We start from the raw sequence: 21,620 nt of genomic DNA on the forward strand, positions 1-21,620 counted from the left end.
ACTATTGTCTTTCATGTGTGTAAGTACTGTGTGACTACAGTGATACTGAAAGAGCTTTGTATGTCTCCTAGTTAAGCTTTGTCTGCTCTGTCTACAGCTACCTTTAGACAGCCTGGCTTCTAGACACTGACGGCATTTCACTGAAAAGGGACAACTGGAACTGGTATAAGGTGGTAGTACCTTTGGTACCCACTACAAACCAGGCCAGCCTCCTACACTAGACTTCTTCCAGTCCTTATTTGTAGATGTATTCAAATGTCTAATTAACCATTACAGAAAGTAGAGAGTTAGGAACAGTAGCCAGTTAACTAATAAATGCAATGTAGGCGACAATGTTAATTTATGCACACAGAGACGGACTGTAGTTGCAGCTAAATTTTAAAGATTTTCTGAAAAGCAGATAAAAACAAAGCTTGTGCACAGCATTTAAACATTGACTTTCCATAATTGACCTTGTGTGGCCTGGTCATGGCAAATTAATTAAACCTATGTTAATCATTGTTTTATAATATACCGGATCAAACACCAAAGAGGATAAAGGTCCTCTCATGACTCACGAATGCAGAATTAGCCTGATAATGCACATTTACAACTGGGGCTAAAGCTGTTTTACAGCTGGGCTGAGCTGCTTTACGTTAAACCTTCAGGAGTGGCTGAAATAACACATCTATTGAATAACACTACACCTTTCCAAACAAGTGCAGTTTTACGGCGAGTACACTCTTCGTGACTCCAGCCACCCAGGGGTGTGACCTGGAAGAACCCTTTGCACAGGCTGTCAGGCATTGACACCTTTTGCAGATCAGTCTTCCGAACACAAGACCTAAATTTGAAGGATTTTCCTGCACCTTAAGCCAGCAGTTTTACACCTTTCTGTACACTTGATTAACACCATAATCTTACAATATTAAGTAACAGAATTATAGGTTTCAGCACCAGCCTCTGCAAGGGGGATTATCATCTGGATAAACCTTCTCAGATTACTCTTCTCTCTTGTTCGGGTAAGTGATATCTGCGCCCAGCTACGTCAAGCATGGAATCCAAAAACAATAAAGAAATCTTGAGGGCGGCTACAAGAACAAAACCAAGAACCTGCTTTCTTTTTCATAATCGTCTCCAGTGTCTGCTTTGCCTTCATTTGTGGTAATTAATTTCAACAAAGTAGACTCTAGATTCACGATAAATAACATTTTCTTCCAGAGCGGAACACCATATGAGGATAAAAGATTTCCAACCCACATTTGAATCTCACTGCTATAGAAACTGGTTGGGCCGAGGAAAATATGAGGTGAGTAGCGCACCACTGTTTAAGGGGGCAAGAATGAATTTCCTGACGAATGTAGCCACCAAATTCTGGCGACTGGTATAACTGAACTTAATGGAATTCATCGTCACAGTTATTGGATATGGAATAGATCTGCCCTTCTAGGTATGGAAGGAAACTGCCATGATCTAAAATATTGGCCTTTTGAAAGAGAATTACAGTGATCTTACTATGACAGTTTGCCAATAACGTAGAAAAAGGTTTCGTGTTCAATCTTGTAATAAAAGTTATCTCCAAGTCTTGGAATGGTTGTGCCATCATTCACTATTTTGTGGCCTGCCCGACGTTTTCTCTCCCGTCATTTCCACTGTGAGTACAGTAGACGATTCAGTTTATTGTACTTGTAGGGGAACAAAGCAAATTAACCTCTAACCTGAGGGAGGGTGGCTATGCCAGTGTTTGTATAATGTCTAGAGCCACAGGCCTTCAATCTGTAACTCCATTAGGAGGCTTTCTATCAGCGCTTTTCGGTGAAAGTACACAATTACTCAGATCCCATTCCTAACGACATGCGTCACAGTAACGTAAGTGTGTAGTAGGGTTCATTGGGGCATCCTCTGCTTCCCATCCCCTTCCATTATAGACCGTTGGTTTCCTGGTTCTGGTGAAACTCACACATCTTCAAGGGTCCCAAAGAACACTATATTATTGCTGAACTACATCTTAGGTCAGTCCAAATGCATAGCATGACCAGGTCAACCTGGACCAAACCTGGGCCCTATGCTTTGAACGTCTGCAAAAACCTAAGGACAAAGGAGATGCACTTCATTGAGATTGCCCAGTCTTCGAAAAAGTTTACCCTTAGAGGATATCTAGAGAAGCCTGAACCAACGAAAGCGGCATACATAGAACATTCCGAAGTCCAACATTATCTGATATGTTGTCTGGACAGAGAGCCTGCACACCAGTGAGAGGGTACGAATGAGTATTACCTTTTTTTTGTCATGTGATAAACTGTGTAACAAGCTGAGCAGACCTGCTAGGAAAGGAACTGCCAGGCTTTTGGAAGGCCAACAATCAGCACTGGTGTAGAGGGTGAGTCAAGACACACGGCACCTGTGAGTTATGGAATAACACAGCCCAGGTGACCTAGAAGAAGCAAGATCACACATTAAAATTGTTTTTGTTGTGGACTTCTGCAGATGCTTTTCTTGATCATCTTTGGTGAGCGTGTGTTGAAAAATGGGTCTCTAGTTTGTAGTGGTATGTCTTCTGTCCAAGTATGGACCCTCACTCTACTCAGGGTAAGGGAGTCACACAGTTAAGATAACCCCTGCTCACCCCCTTGGTAGATTGGCTCAAGCAGTTATGCTTCTCTTGGAGAAAATGTGTAAAAGTATGTGCACACACACACAAAGTAACATAGTGAAAACACCAAAAAAGTACTCACACCCGTTTAGACAAATAGCCAATATGTATCTGAGTAAAACAAGACCAAAATGACAAAACACCAAAGCACACAAGTAAAGATACAAATTTCAAAGCTTAAATGTAGAATATTGCTTAGAAGCACAATGGCTCTAACTGGGGCTATCAAGGAGTCAGTTCCAACAGTCCTGTGCCCCCCTAAAGGGACCACAGCCAGCCACAGAGTTGTGTAGACCCCGGTTACAGTAACTTGGAAATTGATGAGGAAACAAAGACGTTGACCAGTGTCGGGGAGGTGAGGCATCGCTGGGCCAGTGCGGCTTCGGTTCCTTACTGCCACCGGGGAGGTGAGGTGTTGGTTCTGTACTGCTAGGCAGGGAAGGTGAGGCATTGGTTCCTTATGGTTTCAGCGGCGGTGGTACAGCATGGGCATCAATGCAACGGTTCCTTACAACAAGGCAGTGTTGATGAATTCAGCAGGTCAAGATGCGAGGCATTGACCTCATGGTGTTGTGATCACACCAGAGGGCCACAGGATCTGCGGCAGAGTCAGACTCGGGTGCCATGGACGTTGGTGACATGGCCTCTGGACTCACACTGTGGTGGGACTTTGGAGGCCTGTGGCGCCATCAGGCCTGGGTTGTAGGTTGCAGTCTTTGCACACAGTGGGGCCTACGCCTCCGGTGCATGTAGCGCAGCGGGGTCAGAGAGCGGCACCAGTTTCTAAGTCGTCCTTGAAGTTGATGCACTAATTTCTTTCTAGTTGCACCAAGGCCCAGGAACTGGATTTGGCACCACTTAAAGCCTGGGTTCTCTTAGCAAGAGAGCTCAGGCACTGGTAGGTGAAGTCTTTGATGCCCCTGAGACTTCTTAACAGAAGGCAAGCTCAGTCCAAGCCCTTGGAGACCGTTTCGTAGCAGGATGAAGAAAGCCAAGGCCAGGTCTTTCACTCACAGGACAGAAGCAGCAAGCAGAAGGCCAGCACAACAAAGCAACAGGCAGAGTGGCAGTCTCTCCTAAAGCATTCAGCTCTTCTTCCAGGCAGAATGTTTTCAGTCCAGAAGGATTCTGACTATGTGGTGTAGAGGTCCAGTACTTATACCCATTTCTGTCTTTGAAGTAAGCAAACCTCAAAGAGTAGTCTTTGTAGTGCACAAGACTCTGCCTTTCCCTTTCTGGTCTCAGACTTACTCCAGGGGGTTGAAGACTGCTTTGTGTGAGGACAGGCACAGTCCTACACAGGTGCAAGTGTCAGCTCCTCCCTCAACTCTAGCTCAGGAAGACCCATCAGTCAGGTGATGGGCCATCATGCTATGCAGAGCACAGCTCAACTCCCTTTGTGTAACTGTCTAGAGTGAATGCACACACAGCCCAACTGTCATCCTGACCCAGACGTGTATTCAGCAGACAGGCAGAAGCACAGAATGATTAAGCAAGGAAATGCCCACTTTCTAAAAGTGACATTTTCAAACTCACAATTCAAAAACCAACTTCATTAAAAGGTGTATTTTTAAATTGTGTGCTCAGAGACCCCAAATATCTTATCTACATCTGCTCCCAATGGGAAATTACATTTAAAAGATACTTCAAAGCAATCCCCATATTACCCTATGGAAGAGATAGGCTTTGGAGCACAGAAAAACAAAATTAGCATTATTTCACTACCAGGACATGTAAAACACAGCAGTACATGTCCCACCGTTTAAACACTCTGCACCTTGCCCACAGACTGCCTTGGGCCTTCCTTAGGGATGACTTGCAGGTAAAAAAAGGGACGGTTTGGCCCGGCAAGTCGGTGAACCTGCTAGGTCATAATGGCAGTTTTAAAACTGCACTCACAAACACTGCAATGGCAGGCCTGAACCATATTTACAGGGCTACTCATATGGGTGTCACAATTGGTGCTGCAGGCCCACTAGTAGCATTTGATTTACAGGCCATGAGAACACCTGGTGCACTATACTATGGACTTGCTAGTAAATCAAATATGCCATTCATGGATAAACCAATCACCAATACAATTTAGACAGGGAGCTCTTGCACTTTAGTACTGGCCAGCAGTGGTAAAGTGCCCAGAGTGCTCAGAGTCCTAAAACCAGCAAACACAGGCCATAAATAATAGGAGGAAGAAGGTACAAATGTTGGTGATAACACTGCAAAAAGTGCCATGTCCAACAGCCTGCATGACCCTCTGAACTGCTCCCCTATATTTAAGTGTCTGTCCACCAGCTCCAGGCCTAGTGGGTGCTAAAGATCCCATGGTTTTATACCTTTGAGTGTTTGTGCCCTTAGGTAGAGCTGGATGTCTTAATTCCAGAACGGAATCTTCTTTTTAGCGCCTACAGTTCCACAAACAATATTTTTTATTTATCATTGATTCCTAACCCTAGGTCCACTGGAGAATGGTGACAGACTACAGTCAAGAGAGTGACACCGCCTGCTCCAGCAGAAAATGTCAGTCACGAACATGAGTTTGAGAGATGCAGGGCCTTATATGGAAAAGTTCCCATAAGATTTCATAGTGGATTCTGATCTATCATTACATCTGCCCTTATTTCTAAAACATCAAAGCAGTTTGAACATTCACTTACTTGAAAAACACATGACCTATGTCGTGACTCACTGGGTTTCTGCTTGCTCGTGACCACCAACTTAGACACCAAGGGCCAGATTTATGAGGCTTGCGCCAGCACTGCACCACAAATTGTGATGCAGCAGCACAAGCAGTAAGTCATATTTATAAAATTATGCATTTGCCAAAATGTATTGTTTTATAAAGCTTGCGTGGGCCAAAGCTGAGTCAAAGGTAGTTGGCCAAGCACAATATAATATATGCAATGCAGGTGTTCCTCTCCAAAATTTGTCATAAATGTAAGGCAGTCATATTTTTTGGTTTGCCAATGCGTCACACATTGTTTGGAAGTGCATTGTGAAGCCTGAAATGCACCAGGATTGCTGCACATCAGCAATCCAGGCATAGGTAATGACACAGTGGCTGTGGTACAAAAAGAGCAACCCCACAAAACTTTTGTCAAATTCAATTATGCCATGGAGCTCATTATCCTACAGTTAAGAGTCTCTAGGAGACCACCACCACATAGGCAGCAACGGAGGAGGTGAACTTTTGTTCCGAAAGTGCATATTCCTCATTGACCTCAGGGAGTATGAGTTAAAAAAATACTTCAGAGTCAGGAGGGAGTTTATCATTCAATTCCTCCATAAGATTGGGCCAGGTTTCCACCCACCAACTGCAAGGCCCACCAACACCCCACCACATGTGAAACTAATGGTTGTGCTTCACATGCTGGCATCCGGATTCTTCCAGAGCACAACAGCCAGATTGGCAGGAATCTCCCAGGGATCATTTTTGGCATTCCTCCCCTCTGTCCTGGATGCCATAATCCGATTGACCTCCCCCTCCAGTACCTCCTTTTCCAGAGGGGCATATTTACAAGAGGTTTGTGTTATGCTTGCAACATGCATTGTGGTACATGAATGATGCAAATCTCTTAGTCAGAATTTTGAAGCCATGTAAAACCACTTTGTATAGCTTAAAAAATCTGTAGTAATGCAATGCAGTGCAAATAGCTGTGTTGCATTGTTCTGTGCAAGGGAGGCATTCCATGGGCATTGCATGGGTGTTTCCACCCAACTCCATTGTTTATGATGCATTTCCAGATTGTCAAAACCGGTCAATGTGGGAATGCACCAAAAAGATACTCCTCCCTAGGTGATGCATAATGACGAAAATATCTTTATATCTGTTAAAAACATGAAGTGAATATGTGCAATCTGAAGGACAGCACAGACAGAGGAATATGGCCCTCATTATGACATTGGCAGTAAATCCCACTTACTGCCACGCTGAGGGGCACCAACTTACTGCTGCCGCGGCAGATACACATTCACCATATTATAACACACACACACCAATCCGTCAGTATTCAGCCACGTACACAAATCCGCCACACCAAAGGTCAGTGATAAACTGGCAGTATCAAAACCTACACCGTTTTGCCTTCAGAGCTACACCCACCACATTATGACCCACGAATAACCACAGCGGACATTCACCGGCGGTAAACCATTGGCAGTACATACCGCCGCGCTCACAATGGACACCCATATACAAAACAACACCACATTGGACAATTGAAACACCACACACCTGACACCCATAAACACACCACACCCACACCCCTATAAAACACACACCCACATTACCCACAACCCTTCACAAACAACAATTAATGGCAGGAGATTGACACCAAGACCACTGACACAACTAGAGCCACACACTATTCACACCTATACACCACTCACGCACTACACACCACACACCCCAACACATTACCCAACACACCCTCACCAACACACCGCACAGAACACCCATGGTACCACAAAGACACCCCTGTCTCACAGAGGAGGAGCTAAGGGTAATGGTGGAGGAAATTTTCAGGGTAGAGACATAGCTGTTTGGAGCACAGGTGCAGCAGATATCTATAGCTAGGAAGATGGACCTATGGCGGAGAATCATGGACAGGGTCAATGGCGTGAGAAAGCACCCAAGAACTAGGGATGACATCAGGAAGAGGTGGAACGAGCTATGGGGGAAGGTAAGTTCCATTGCAGCAAGACACCATCTTGCGATCCATAGGACTGGCGGTAGACCCCCATCTCCTCCCCAACAACTCACAGCACGGGAGGAGCAAGTCTTGGTAATACTGCATCTTGATGGCCTGGCTGAAGTCGGAGGAGGACTGGACACTGGTAAGTCAAATCTCTACTACTTCTACCTGCATGCCATCACATACCCTCACCCTCACTCCCATCACTCCACCACTTCCCACACACCCCACCATCACATCTCACTCATCCCAATGCCAAGCCATGCATGATGTACCAATGCATGGACACCACTCACAGCCCTGCATGAGCACCCATCACTAAAGCATGCACACTATAGAGAATTAACTATCCCACCATACACTAACATACATAAGTGAAAGCTGGCAGAACAAATCCAACCAAAGGGGGAAGCCACGGATGTACAATATGTCAGACACAGAACCATAACACATCATTTACATCCCCACAGGTACCCCAGCCAACATCAGCAGAGAGGAGGTGCCAGCAATGACCAGTCCCCAACTGAAGAGGCCCACAGTGATGACAGCAACTCTGGTCTTCAGGATCTGGATGACCTACCTGGCCCATCAGGGACCACTGGACAGCCGGTTACCCAGGTCGAGTCACACACCACCACAGAGCCTCCCCCATCGGGAAACAGCACCGCAGCACCCACCCAGCATACCCATATCTCTGTCCCAGGACACATCAATCAGCAGTGTGTCCACCTCTACAGGGACCCGAGGGCACACCTCGCCCCCAAGACAATCAGGGACCTGGGGTCAGTGGGCACACGGTTCAGGGGACAGAGGCACAGGCCAACAGGGACACTGGGAGAAGTGCTGTGCGCCAGGGGGAAGACAAGCCCAGAGAACCGACTCTCCAGGAGGCACTTGCAGATATCCTGGAAGCTTATCAACATTCCCAGGACACGGTGGGCCAGATCCTGGACAATGTGCAGGAGAACAGTTGGCTGCAGGAGGTGCTGGCAGACATGGCCCACATTATGAGGGAGGCAGCGGGCCCCTGCCACTAGACAGACATCTGAACAGCATTCCACCTCCGCTGCGGCTAGTGGCCAGGAGGCCCCGCCACAGGACTCACAGGCCACCAGCACTCCTCCCCCTGTAGAAGTTGAACCACCCCACAAATGTTCCCTGCAATCCAGGCAGAAGCCAGAGACGCTTGCCAAGACCGTGGCCAGGAAATGAGACTCTCCTGATTGTCACCCTTGTGTCCCACTCTCTCACCCTGTCCAACTTGAACTGCCATTGCTCCGCATCCTGTGTCCCCATGGACAATGCACCTGTGCTACAAACAGACTGGAACAATAGCCTGGACTTTCCTCCATCATCACCCCGTCCCATTGCACTTGCCCCTCCAGGTATTAGCACTTCAATAAACACCCTTTGAAAAAAAAACAATTTTGGAGTATTTCATTTATATCAAATATGTATTCATTGTAACATGTACAAACATTGCAAATCAACTGTACAGAGAATGAGCATTGATTAATGACCTGTAGCTGGCTGTAGTGATCACACCAGGAGTATATGTCAGGTCACCAACCTCTGCTAAATTAATTGCCAGAGGGAAAAGTAAGTGGGCATAGAAGTTGAAAATATCAGCATGCTATTGCCACACAAATTAAAACAAAAATAATTGAAATGTGAAGTAACACTGCCCTACCTGTGTGTCATTGGAAGCATTTTAGGATCACATATATTCTGTTGTCCTTATCCTCATCCTCTGTCTCCTCATCTTCACTGTCCACAGGTTCTACTGCTGCCACACGTGCATCTCCAGCCTCCCCCTCCTCCAGGAATGGGACATGGCCTCTGAGGGCCATGTTATGCAACATGCAGCTTGCAACTACTATCTGGCAGACCTTCTTTGGTGAGTAGCACAGGGATCCACCTGTTAGATGGAGGCACCGGAACCTGACCTTCAGGAGGCCAACAGTCATTTCATTTATCCTTCTGGTCCGCCCATGTGCCTCATTATAATGTTCTTCTGCCTTTGTCCTGGCATTCCTCACAGGGGTCAGCAGCCATGATAGTTGTGGGTAACCTGAACCACCTGCACATATTTAGGGACAAAATTTAGCCACACACTATTCCATATGGCCCACCCCATACCCATACACCAACATATACTGCGTAGGAACCACGACTCACCTTTTAGCCACACCCTGTGCCTCTGTAGTTGGGCTATCACATTTGGGATGCTGCTATTCCTTAGGACAAAGGCATCATGCACCGACCCAGGATACTTAGCATTGACATGGGAGATGTACTGGTCCGCAAGGGACACCATCTGCACATTTATAGAGTGGAAACTCCTACGATTTCTGAACACGTGTTCATTCTGCTGGGGGGGCAAATGCAATATGTGTTCCATCAATCATCCCAATTATGTTGGGGATATGTCCCATTGCATAAAACCCGGCCTTCACTGTGGCCAAATCTTCAATCTAGGGGAAAACAATGTAGCTGCACATGTGTTTTATCAGGGCAGAAAACACTCTCGTCAGCACTATTGAGAACATTGGCTGTGACATTCCTGCTGCCAAGCCGACTGTCACTTGGAAAGAACCAGTTGCTAGGAAATGGAGTACAGATAGCACTTACACAAGAGGGAGGTTCCCAGTGGGGTGACAGATAGCAGATTTCAGGTCAGGCTCAAATTGGGCACACAGCTCTGTGATTGTGGCCCTGTCAAGTCTATAGGTGAGGATAATGTGCCTGTCCTCCATTGTTGCTAAGTCCACCAGCGGTCTGTACACGGGGATATGTCTCTAGCTCCTATTCATCCACAGTGGTAGGAATCTAAGGGACAGAAGAGGGAGGATCCGGTCACAAACTGAACAATGGAGCTACAACAGAACTTTGCATCCTATAAACATGTAATGGGTCATTGTGATTTGTCCAGTATGTGCTAATATCTCCTTGTGATGCAGCATTATTCCAGGTCCTGTCCCCCCACCCTGAAATGGCGTCCACCTGTCCTGTGTGGAGGGACAGGTGGAATGTGAGGTAATTCTGCTGACGTTGTGCGCTGTTGCGGGAGGGGGTCGGGAACCACCGTACAACTCCTCATGGGTTACAGTGGCCAATGGTGATCTACGCCAGCGGTGACTGTATGCACCGCTGCAGACGTGACTGCCATTTTCTATCTGATTACTCACTTGTTACCTGATCTTCCATAGGAGAGGACCTACACTGCATGTGCTGCTGTGACCTGTGTCTGGAACCTACCATGGCCCCTGTGACCAGGGAAAGGGCCCCAACCTTCACTTCGGAGGAGTTGGAGCGACTGGTCGATGGGGTCCTACCCAAGTACGGACTGCTGTATGGGGCTCCAGACCAACAGGTGAATACACTGTTAACATGATGCATGTGGCATTAATGCATAAAGTTGTGTGTGTGAAGGCCTCGTGTAAGGGGGCGGGTTTATGTCCTCTTGGCGGTGTGCAGGTTGTGTGCTGGGCCATGTGTGTGTAAATGGTGATGTGAAGGGGTATGGAGGGCCATATGTGTAACAGGCAGGACTGTTTGTCTAATTCTGTTTTCCTGTGTGTGTTGCCTCTGCAGGTCAGCGCCCATCAAAAGAAGGGTATATGGCATGCCATCGCCAAGGAGGTGCGGACCCTGGGGGTCTATGGCAGGCGGAGCACCCACTATCACAAACGGTGGGAGGACCTGAGACGCTGGGCACGGAAGACGGCAAGGCCCAGCTGGGGATGGCCTCCCAATGAGGAAGGGGTGCCTGTCGAACCCTAACCCCCCTGATGGCCTGCATACTGACAGTGGCATATTGTGAGCTGGATGGGTGCTTGAGGGCATCACAGCAGCCACAAGGGGGTGAGTACAGTGCCCATCATTGCAACTTACACATGGTAGGGTGGCATCTGGGTGGGGGATGTGTGTCAGTGGGTGCCCCACGCCAGGCCTGACATTGAAGTATAGGTCCCCTGGTGGCTAGGGTTCAGAAGTGAAAATCTTGCTAACTAGCTCGTAGGCATCCACTACTGGTCAGAGATGCGTGGGTCCGAGGTGTGCTGCATTTGGCGGTGTGTGCCCTTCCCCATGCCTTGATGGCTAACTATTTCTCTGGTAGTGCAATGCATATTACGTAGTCCTGTTCCCTGTGTGTGAGGGTGCAGTGTATGCCAACGGTGGTGTTGGTGCAGCCATTGACCCAGTGTATCCTTTGTCTTTTCCCACCACTTTTTTGTTTTGTCATCCTGTCCTTATGTGCATTAGCATCATCTGGCGGAGGAGCAGAGGCACCCGCGACGGAGGGAGCTGCATCCCACAGGATTCAGGAGGCAGAGTCCACCGACGGTGAGGCCACTAGTGGGATGGAGGCCGAGGGGAGGACCACAGCAGAGACTGGAGGGGACAATTCAGACACAGATACCTCCTCCGATGGAAGCTCCCTGGTGGTGGCAGACATTTTTGTGACCACCCCAGTTACAAGTACAGCCACAACCCCCATACGAGCACCAACCTCCCAGCAGCCCCCCTGTGAGTTGCCCGTGCCCGCTCACCCAGGAGGGTGGGCATCTCCTTTGCCCCAGGTACCTCAGGCCCTGCACCAGTTAGATTCAGTTATTTTCAGGCACTCGTCCAGCTCATAATTCACAATTCATATATTTCACAGTGTATAATCAGTATTTATTATTAACACTCATTCATTAATCAAACCTCTAAATCAATACATAATATAACTGCTTTATATAGATGTCTGGCCTTATGATGCCACCAATAGTTCCAATATGTTTAATGTAGTTCTTATTGTAGTTCCTCTTATTGTAGTCCATATACACACCTATGTGGTATTCACATCAATCCTTGTAACTTTTAAAAGTCCAACATAAATACTTTGGGTATCCATCCAAATGCAAATTATATAAACTTTACGTTAGGTATCCACATTACATCAGCCTTATATCCGTCAAATCAGCCAACACGTGTTTCGTCAGGGAGATCTCCCACTAGACTTCATCAGGGCTGTGGCAATATATAACATAGATCTTAAATTAACAAATTTGTAATGTTGCTACATTTAACTCACCCTGCGGTGTTCAGTGAAGAACAATGAGAGAACTCCAATATTCTTATTAAATTGCGTGATTAATATCTGTGTAATATTCCCTCTATATAAGCTCTGTTTTAATTATAGGATTATAAGTGCTAAAAGGTGGTTTTATTCATATATTCTTAATTTAATGTGTTAATAATATATTAGTTTTCCTATATAATATTTGCTCTGTTTCTAGTTCATGAACACCCTGTGTACATGCACACACCAGTGAATATTGCCATATTTGCCATATAAACTGACCTTCATTTTGTACTAGAGCCCTTTTTCCAGGTTAAAGTCCTTGTACTGTTGTAAATTCCTTCGTCATAATTAGTTGACCACCATAGTTTATCTTTGTTTATTCTCCATTTGTCTAAAACATCGATAGTTAATGTGACTCCCTTGTATAATATGTTACCTGTAATTATTTATAAAAAAGTCATAACTGATGTATTAAAGTTTAAATGTATTAATCAGTCTCCATCTAAATTAAACGTGAGCGAAATTTCTTAAATGGTTGTGTCTATATTAGCGCTAATACGTTTATAGAGCTGCTCCAAGTGCCCACATTAGCGTATGCGATCATTTTAGCCCCTCAATATGATTGTAAATCAATTTCAAGAGCTGTGCTGCTAAAATTATATTTATGGCACCCTGTAAATCTGTTCTCTCTAACCTCTTACCTTATTATATCAGTTACCCCGTGTTTCTCCACCATGAGAAGCGAGTACGCTCATCAAGCAATCGCGGTGAGCACTCAGTACTTAAATAACCACTTATATGTGTTACGCGCATAACCCGGCATTTCGCTTTGATTGGTCTTACTTTGGTTTTTATCTTTCCACTGATCACAACAGCAAAAAGCAGACTAGATTGCTGATCCTCTTTGTGTGTACTATAAATGTCTGTTTCTCCCGTGTGTAAATACATTTGCTTATTGCCCAAAATATTAAATTGCAGATTAGAGTAATCTGCTACCATAGATAAGGATGCTGATAATGTTTTATAGCACTGAACAGTACACCTAAATATGAATATTCCTATCCATTGAATTCCTTCAGTAATTCATGTATATATTCAATCTGTTACCTACTCTAAGTCATGTTACTAAGATAAATGATGTAAATGAAATTATTGAATACATTTCAACATAGACTATATTGATGTTATTTCTGCTTCATATATAAATTCCTACATTAACTAATGCCTATAGATAGATGTCCCCAGTTTACAAATTAAATGAATAAATTCATTAGTAATGTCATTTGCTTTAAAATGTTAATAATTATTTACCTAATCCAGAGATATTACATTTGCATATGTATTACTTGTAAACTACAGATTTTACTATATTAGGAATTGTGTGTGCATGTACCCCAGTTGCCCTAGCATATGGAATATTATTAAATCCATGCATTTATGTTCCCAAGAAATATTCTAACTCATGGTCTGTGTTTAGACCAACCTCCACCGCTTGTAATTTCATGATCCATAATGATTCCCTACATCTCAACTGTAATTCCCTGTTACCTCCCCTGGGGTCCACAGGAATGTATTCTAAACCAAAGAATGTAATATTTGCATTCGTATTTTGATTAGTACAAGACAGTATGGGGGTCATTCTGACCCCGGCCGGCGGCGGAAGCCGCCGGCCTGGCTGGGACCGCCAGAATACCACTGTGCGGTCAAAAGACCGCCGCGGGTATTCTGGGTTTCCCGCTGGGCTGGCGGGCGACCGCCAGAAGGCCGCCCGCCGGCCCAGCGGGAAACACCCTTCCATGAGGATGCCGGCTCCGAATGGAGCCGGCGGAGTGGAAGGGGTGCGACGGGTGCAGTTGCACCCGTCGCAATTTTCAGTGTCTGCATGGCAGACACTGAAAATCATGGTGGGGCCCTGTTACGGGGGCCCCTGCAGTGCCCATGCCATGGGCACTGCAGGGGCCCCCAGGGGCGCCACGACACCCCATACCGCCATCCTGTTCCCGGCGGCCAAAACCGCCAGGAACAGGATGGCGGTATGGGGGTCGGAATCCCCATGGCGGCGCAGCAAGCTGCGCCGCCATGGAGGATTCCCCAGGGCAGCGGAAAACCGGCTGTACACCGCCGGTTTTCCGTTTCTGACCGCGGCTGTACCGCCGCGGTCAGAATGCCCAAGGGAGCACCGCCAGCCTGTTAGCGGTGCTCCCGCGGTCGTTGGCCCTGGCGGATTTTACCGCCAGGGTCAGAATGACCCCCTATATGTTGTACAATTGGATATCTCTCATCCATTTGTTTTAATGCCCTTAAGTGTTCACCAGTTCTTACTCCTAAAGGACGTATTGTGCTGCCAACATATATACGTTCACATTTGCATTTGATGATATATATTACATATTTTGTACCACAGGTCATATGTGATCTTAACTGATAGATATTTCCGCTACAATCAACATAGTCTTTTATGCCATGACAAGCCCATTTACAAAAACCACAATGACCACATTTATAAAAGCCTAAATTATTTTCTGTAAGCCAATTTTCCTTATTCTTTGGTCTTGGGTAGGTCCGACACAACAAGTTCTTCAATAATCTTCCTCTTCTATATGTAATTAGCAGACCTGACGAGGTAAAAGTATTCAAAATATTGTCTTGTTTAAGAATATTCCAATGTCATTTCATCATCTTTCTCATGATATATGCACTATCAGTGTAGTCCGTGATCAGTCGTAACTTATTTGTATCCTCCTCTCGAGATGTTATGTGTGGTAATAAAGTCTCCGTTCTCTTGATTCTCTTGATCCTTTCTTGTTCAGCCTTAATGGTATTCCTATTATATCCTCTTTGTTCAAAGCGTAAAGTCATATCTTGTATACACTTTTCAAAATCTATATCCCTGCTACAATTGTGTCTCGCCCTCACTAGCTCCTCAAATGGAATTGCTTGTATTTGGTGCTTTGGGTGTGCGCTAGAAGCATGTAATATTGGATTGCACGAAGTGGGTTTTCGAAACAATCTGCTATGAATTTGATTCTCACTGATAAATAGTTCTACATCTAGAAATTGTATTTTGTGTTTACTATATTGGTAGGTAAACCTAATATTCACATCATTATTATTTAAATATTCACACAATTCAATGAGTTGTTCTGTATTGCCTGTCCATATCATAAAACAGTCGTCAATGAATCATTACCAGTATAATATATAGTCTTGCCAATCTCTGGCACCAGGTCCCCAGACCCACCTCTCCTCAAACTATCCCATAAAGAGATTGGCATAAGAAGGGGAGAATCTGGCTCCCATTGCCACTCCTTGTTTTTGTCTGTACCATTGGTCATTAAAAAGAAATACATTGTGACTCAAATTAAATCCACCATTTTCAGGATCATTTCTGTATGTTTAAGCAAGCTTACTGATCTACGATTTAACATATACCTCAGTGCCTCAAGACCCACTCCATGTTTAATACTCGTATATAATGCCACCACATCCAAAGTTACTAACATCATGTCTATCTCCCACTGTATGTCCCCCAGCAATCCTAATATGTGTTTAGTATCTCTAATGTAGGATGGTAAGTTAACTACCAATGGTTGTAAAAATATATCAACAAATTCTGAGATTTTCTCCCCTGAGTGAGGATGCTATTGACCTCCTGAGATCCACCTCTGTAGGGCAGTCAACCATTGTGAATTCCATCCAGGGGTTAGCAGCCCAGATGCAACAATCTAATGCATTCCTGGAGGGCATTCACAGTGGATTGGCATCCCAACAGAGATCGATTCAGGCTCTGGCCTCCTCTCTGATGGCAGCCATTGTCTCTGTTTCTACCGCCCGCTCCAACTTCCACTGCCCAGTCCCATTCCCCTCAACCCCAACTTTTCACATAAACACCATCCAGTTGCATACACAACAACATCCACTATTTCCACTGTCTCCCCTTCTCCACCTTCACCAACTCCCCCCAGCCACGTCTCCACTCACACCTGCATGCACTACATCATCATCCACTACCTGCATCATCACCACACCAAGCAGAAAACACACCTCACTAGCAGACACCTCCACAGCAGCCATGCACACGTCCCCTGTGTCCTCTCCCATTGTGTCTGCCCACCACCTAAAGTACATAAATGCAAGCACTCAGACACCCAACAGCCATCCACCTCACAACAGCATGCAGCCCATGCATCTGCACCCAAAAGCAGCAAACAGACACCTCCAACAACCACTCTCTCATGCCCCACTCCCACTCCTTCTCCCTCTTCCCGCCCCAATGTCCCTAAAAAACTGTTCCTATCCACCATTGACCCCGTCCCTACCCCTCACCCCTGTCCTTCACGCATGGCCAGGGTATCACAAAACCAGCCAAGTACATCAACCACACAGTCCATGGACCCACCCTAACTGCACCCTCTCATGGTGGAAAGGGATCCAGGCCACATGTACTGAAGGGGAAGGAGCCTGCACCAGCCAACCTAAAGGGGAAGGAGGCTGCCCCAGCAGGCAAGAAGGGCAAGGAGCCTGCACCTGCCACCAGAAAGGCCAAGGAGCCTGCACCAGCAGGCACAAGGAGCAAGGAGTCTGCCCCAGCAGGCAGGAATGGCAAAGAGCCTGCACTAGCAGGCAGGAAGAACAAGGAGTCTGCACCAGCAGGCAGGAACAGCAAGGAGTCTGAACCAGTCAGCAGGAAGGGCAAGGAGACGGGAGCAGGAACTGTGATGGACCCCACCACCAACCATGGTTGTGCATCCATCCGAAGGTGCAGGGGATGGGCAGGAGCCTCTCCCACCAACAGTACCATCACTGTGCAGCCATCCGAGGCTGCAGTGGATGCAGCACCACCACTGTGCAGCTGTCTGAGGTTCAGGGGATGGGCAGGAGCCACCCCCCACCAGCATCACCATCACTGTGCAGCCATTACCGCCGGCAGACAGTATGTAATCCTGCCTCCATGGGCTGCTGTGCGGCCTATCCACTCCAGAACCAGCGGGTAAAACACCCACCTGAGAGACTCTGACCTTGCACTCCCCAGTACCAAGCACAGGGCATGTTTCCCCCTCCAGAACCAGTGGGTAAGACACCTACATGAGAGACTGTGGCCCATCACTCCCCAGGACCAAGCACAGGGCATGTTGCCCCCTCCAGAACCAGTGGGCAAGACTCCCACATGAGAGACTGTGGCCACTCACTCCCAAGGATCAAGCACAGAGCATGTTGCCCCCTCCAAAACAAGTGGGTAAGACACCCACATGAGAGACTGTGGCCCATCACTCCCCAAGATCAAGCACAGGGCATGTTACCCCCCCCGAACCAGTGGGTAAGACACCCACATGAGAGACTGTGGCCCATCACTCCCCAGGATCAAGCACAGGGCATGTTGCCCCCTCTAGAACCAGTGGTCTTGTTACATCCCCCAGGTGAAGTGCCCCACCATCCCCCACCCTCCTGAGGTGCCTGCCTATTTACCAACTGATGCCCCTGTAGTGTTCTCTCCGTGTTGAAGCAGGTGACATGTGTGGCCTTGGACTTTGGCCTGTGGCCATGTGACCCACACAAATTGAGGACTGGGCTGTGTCCCTTTTTCTGTAATTATGTATATATCTATTAGCTTGCCTAACTTATTATTTCTACTGCGTTTATCTTATTACAAACACTTTGGTGAAATCATTTTTGTGGGGGGGGGGGGTGTTGTGCGTGTGTGTGTCACTCTCGTTTTCCTCCTACCCTCCCTTGTGTGCTAGGCGGCTGTACTCACCGTCATCGTCTTCGCCGGCGTTGGTGTTCGTGGTGGAGCACAATGTAGAATGTCATCGGAAAAACATGCAGTTCTGGTTCCATGGTGGTGTGGTTCTTCCCTGCATCTCCAATGATGGGTCCTTTCACTTCTGAGCTCAGTTTCCAGCAGGATTTTGTTGTTGTCGGTACCGCCCCGGAAAAGGTGGTGGTTTGCAGGGTCTTAATATGGTGGGTGAACATTGACTTCCGCCTGGCTGTAGGCGGCTACCGCCATGGTGGCTGTTGTTTCTGCCATTGTGATCGGCGTGGTACATTGGCTGTCTTTTGGAGATCTTTCCACCATGGTCATAATTTGGCGGTAGTTACAGCGAGCCTGTTGGCGGTAGTTTCAACCAGCCCGCCAGGGTCTTAATGAGGGCCTATGTCTCTAAAGTTTGTTTTGTGCAGGAAGATATCTTCTCCTACACAAAAACAATCCTGCATTCAACACAGGCATTCTTGCAAGGGTGTCAGCGTTGGTGCAAGGCAGGCCATTGTGTGCCAGCACAGATTGAAAAACAACAATGTGACATATGCCTCAAATACTGCTCACTCATGCCCTTTCCTAGTGACACACTGCAACACAGCAAAGTGACTGTGCATTCCTGCCCTTCCCAGTGACACACTGCAGCATAGCAAAGTGACTTGCTGCAATGAACTGCACCATCTTGGCATAAATATGGCCCTAATGTCATGTGCACAAAGTGGGAACAACTTAATGCAACGTGTAGACAATGGCCTTTCATTGGGTCATTCCTTCACTAATCCTGCTATGGTAGTAGCAACATAACTGTACATAGTATTGTATCATCTCACACTGTGTGAATGAACACAACCACTTCATCTGCACTGGTTAACCTGTCAATACAAGATAATGTGATGCACAAGTCAAGCCAATATGAGTACAAAGGTTACCTATTAGCTAAGTGTGGGATAAGTGTTATTTTTCAATGGTGTGCCTAGTCTCAGTAACAGTTAAAATTCCAGTAAATGAATGGTGTGTAAATAAGAACTGTGTTAATAAGTAAATGTGTCACACATGATGGTAAACATGTATTTTGGCCAACATTTCTGGTGAAACACTGGAATAAGTAGTTGTAAATACCATTTGTGTCATGCAATGTAAGTGTAGGTACAATTTATTTGTAAATATACATTTCTGAGACCAATGTGATATCAACAGTACAAAGCACACACATGTCTCAGCCATACTTACAGCCTAGGTACAAACATACACATAGGCATCAAGCAACATTGACAAATGTAACCAGTGTGATAGATCACCCATCTTGTGGTGCAAGTGGCTAAATTTTTTGCATCTGAGTCCAATACAATGCAACCGGGGCAAGGTGTCACTGTGAACCCAGGATCTCAATCTGAGCAATCTCTAGGCACACCAATCATGACAGAATGAAGGCATATAAGTATAGACTCATATACGCATGTGAAAAACCTACAGTCCTGTGTCCAGGTCTGTAGTAGAAAGTTACTTGTGTATACAACAGTTTGTCCTACATAAAAATGTTCCACAGTTCCATACATTTCTGCCAATCTAAGTTCAGCTTGACACCTTGTCCGACAAACATGTATCTGCTGTAGGTTGACCACAAAATACATAACTATCCATGTTGCATGTTGAAAATGCACTATTTGTGCAAAGCAAGTATCCATGCTAAATGAAGTGAATAAATCAAAGCCTGTGTGAATGTCATGTAGGCACGTAACAACCTCAATGGTCTGCAAAATCATCCTTTTCTGTGACATCTTGCATAATAACTGTGGCAAACCTGATGTTCCATGGGACTCTGAGCCAGAACATACCGAGCAAATGGAGGGGGATGGAAATGAAAGAGAGATCCAGCACACACTAGCTGGTCGTCGGCAACATGTCCAGATTTTGACATTGTTTGTTTCTTAAATCAGATAACATGATGGAGAAAATATCTGACGTTTAGTTAACTACTCAACATATCAATAAATGTTTGAACTCATTCATTGTGTTGTCTTTATGTCAAAGTCAATGTAGAAATCAGTGCACTCACATATTCTCAACTAGATGTAGGCCTCAATATCTAACAATCATGTTCTCTGGCTAGCTAGCAGCACCTCACGCAAAAATGGATGTAAAGGTGATTTGTGGCAGCCTGATGCCTAACATTCAGTGACCTCTCTGGGAAGTCGTGGTCAACAAATCTCATCCCTTTTTCTCATTAGCATAGGACTCATACACACACATAGGCAAAAGAAAGGATGCAGGATGGTTTTCAATACATTTATGGAAAAGACTGCAATCTACAATAAAATATATGAGTTACAATCATTAGGACAATGAGACATAACAAAATTAGGATTGTTGGGATTAGTGAAAAGAAAATAAGCAACCTAACCATATTGGAATAAACATGTGGACAGGAAGCCTACCTAACACCTAGCTTCTAGCGAGAGCATAGCTGTGGTAGCCCAACCCATCAGTACTTAGTCTATAGAAGAAGCACCCACCCCCATTACCTGAAAATAGGGGTCTCGCCGCCGGGTGCCGAGACAAGGCTGAGGTCAGCATTGAAATGGCATACAGTGTAGATGGGATCGCTATCTGGAATTACCTCCTTCCCCTTCCCTTTATGTTCTGTGAAATAGGCCTGACATGAGCAGGTGCCTAACTGTCTAAACTAGACTAAAATATTTGTGCCCAAACAAGGGTTCGAAAATTAAGCCTCAACACTGCATTGTGCTGTACATATATACAGTTTAATATGCCTCTGACAAATGTAAATATACAGAAATGTGGGATTTACAAGAGAACACAAAACAAACCTGCTTACAAGGTATGCATCCTTGCACAAATTTGAAGTACATAGAATTTCTGATAGTCAGCACTCTGTGCACCATTGCCATTAAAAAAATTATATAGCCTTGACGATGTCACATACAGTGTATACCTGTCCTTTCACATCACAATAATTCTTTGTTCTGCCTAGGGAAAGCGGTATCACCCATTTGTCATGGTAAAATGGGGCCTGACATGATGCTGACCAGCGAGAGAAAAATGGCCAGGGCACACCCGTATTGTAGATCCAGATAATGTTCAGGAATTGGGTAGATGTCGGTCAGGGAAGATGATGTATAGGAATTTATTATAGATGCAAGTAGGTAGTCAGAGTCTCAATCACAAAGACTACGTTGTACAAAATGTCCATGTATCCAGAACAGCCAGATGGTAATAAATGGTCAGAGTTACAATGATGACCAGCATAACATATAAATTCACATACTCGAGGCATGCTTGTGGCATGTGACGAAAAAATATCTCTGACCTTCACATTCAGCAAGCTCAGCCCTACAAACTGACTAGCTGCATCCCACATTATTACACTATACATATGTGCCTGTCAAGAGTGTTGTATATATCTGAAATACTGGGATGACATAGTTATCAGCCTTTAATTTGGACTGT

This window comes from Pleurodeles waltl, chromosome 11 (genome assembly GCF_031143425.1).
Source record: "Pleurodeles waltl isolate 20211129_DDA chromosome 11, aPleWal1.hap1.20221129, whole genome shotgun sequence".
NCBI lineage: Eukaryota > Metazoa > Chordata > Amphibia > Caudata > Salamandridae > Pleurodeles > Pleurodeles waltl.